This window comes from Frankliniella occidentalis, unplaced genomic scaffold (genome assembly GCF_000697945.3).
Source record: "Frankliniella occidentalis isolate FOCC.00 unplaced genomic scaffold, Focc_3.1 Scaffold106, whole genome shotgun sequence".
NCBI lineage: Eukaryota > Metazoa > Arthropoda > Insecta > Thysanoptera > Thripidae > Frankliniella > Frankliniella occidentalis.
In genome coordinates this window covers 924967-927423 of record NW_026267235.1, presented here as the reverse complement: position 1 = coordinate 927423, position 2457 = coordinate 924967, and positions in this window count along the sequence as shown.

Sequence of the window (2457 nt, the reverse complement as noted above, 5' to 3'; positions counted from 1 at the left end):
GGACGGGGGGTGGGGTGGGGGGTCTGGACTACCTGGACGCCTCCAAGTAAAACTTATGTTTTTAGCACTACGTAAAATGTGGAAAGGCTTTTTCGGAAGCTTTAGAATGACTTTTCTTTACTCTGAAAAGGCCACTGCCACTACAAGCCTTTTTTTCTTGTGGATGCCACAATTTAGTGAAGAACATGCATAGCGATTATTTCATTTTCAACCTCAAATATGACATTTTTTGACTTGTATTGCAATTTTTAGCCATTCTTTTCTTTTTTTGCTGTTGGCAAGGGGATCATTTTTGGCAAAAACGACCGGACGGTCTTTTATGGATGGCCCCCTATCCACCCCCGCGCTAGCCACAGTCTGGTTGTCACGCTGGTCTCCTGCTTCTCAGTGAACATGGAGGTGTGGTGGTGCCTCCTGCTCGCGGCCGCCGGCTGCTGCGGCTGCTGCAGGGCCACTCTCCCCTTGATCAGCCCGGCCGCTCTGGAGGAGCTGAGCGCGGACCCGGCCCGGTGCGTGCTCAGCACACTCGCGCCCAGCCTGCTGCGCGCCCCGGGCCAGCGCCTGCTCGTGGTCTGCAACGCGCACTGGTGCGACGGCCGCTTCCTGGGTCGGCTGGGCGTCCAGAAGGTCGTGCTCGCCGGCGAGGGCCTCTCCGTGTGGACAGAGTCGCGGGCGCTCCAGCTCACGCCGTCCAACGTCAGCATGCTGCTCGTGGCCACGGACAGCCTCGAGCAGCTGCGCGAGGTAGGGCCGCTCCTGTCCGTGGTGATGCCGCAGACCCGCGCGCTGCTGTGGACGAGCACCCGGGCGACGGTGACCCAAACCGATCTCGGCGACGTGGTGGAGTCGGTCCTCAACCTCACCACTACTGTTCCGCTCGGCAACGTCCGCCTCGGCGTCGACACGGCTAAAAGCACGCGGCTCTTCGCGTGGACGAGGAGCGTCATGGGCGACGCCGGCTCCCTCGCGCACGTGGACACGTGGGCGCCGAGGGTGGGCCGCTGGTCGCGGGGCGCGGCCCTCTTCCCGGAGCCCTGCACCTCGTGGCGGCCGCCGGCCCCGGGCGAGCCCCTCACCTTCCTGTTCCACTTCCACCGGATACCCGACTACCGAGTCAACGAGAGAATCGTCAAGGCCCACGACGTCGTCCTCGAGTTCCTCCGTCGAACGGCTGGCCTCGTCTTCAAGCGCGAGGCCGAGACGCTGGCGGAAGGGTCGCACTTGACTCGTAATCTGATGACCTGCCGCTCTGACCTCCTGGCGTTCGTGACCATCCTGGAGAGCAGGATGCTGGAGACGATAGACGTCTCGACCTGGAACTTGGAGGAGTTGGTGGTGGTGCTGCCCGCCGGGGCGGGCCGAGGCCGCAGCCCGCTGCACCGCCTGGTCGTGTTCAGCGTGTCGCTGTGGTGCGCCACGGGGGTCGCCGTCCTGGTGGTCGTCGCCGTCCTCTGCGCGCCCCGGCCCCGCGGCCTGGTGCGCGCGGCGCTGCAGACCGTGGCGCCGCTGTTGGCGCAGCCGCCGCCGTTCGCCTGCAACCAGTACCAGCGGCTGCTGCTCGCCAGCTGGCTGGCCGCCTCCGTCGTGCTGGCGGCCGCGTACCAGGGCCAGGTCCTGAGCCGGCTGACGGTGCCCGACGCGGCCGACGAGATCAACAGCATGGAGGAGCTGGCCGCCAGCGGCCTGGCCGTCTACACGCGGGGCGACTTCCGCCACCTGGACTTGCAGCTGCCGAACAACACGATCGTCCACAACGACTTCTTCGGGCTCATCATCGACGCCCTGCTGGAGCGGCGGGAGCGCGTCGCCATCGTCGTCACGGAGCTCGTCGCGAAGCACCTGGTGCAGCACACGCGCGGCCCGGGCCGCGCGCTGCACGCGTTCCCCGTGCCGGGCGTGCGGCTGCTCCGGTCGCGCTTCTCCACGTCCAGGGGCTCCCCCGTGGAGCGGCCGCTGCGGGCCGCGGTTGGCCGCATGCACGCCGCGGGCATCTACCAGCACATCGACGGGGAGGTCGGGCCGCTGGGGTGCCGGGACCCCGCCCCGCCGGAGGAGGCCTCGCCGCGAGCCCTGGCCCTGGGCGACGTCCTGCCGCCCTTCCTGGTCCTGGCGGCGGGCCTCCTGCTGGCCGCGCTCGCGTTCCTCTGCGAGCTTGCGCGACCACGACTCTCTTGAAGGCCCGCGTGAGTTGTTTGGCCCCAAGCTGCGCGGAGGGAGCAGACCTAGCGCTGGCGCGGCCCTCGGCTGGGCTCGGCTATAGGCAGACTAGCCTAAGGTCACACTTTTCCTCTCCCCCTCCCGCCTCCAGTCTCCTATGCTGCCCGTGCTTCAAAAAGTGGGACCTTAGGCTAGTCTCACTATACTCGAAGCTTTCGAAACGAGACCCCGCTCGCCCCGCTCCCCCTCGCACCCGGCCGGTCCCGGTGTGGCCAAAGGGACAGAGTCAGCCCCCCCTCC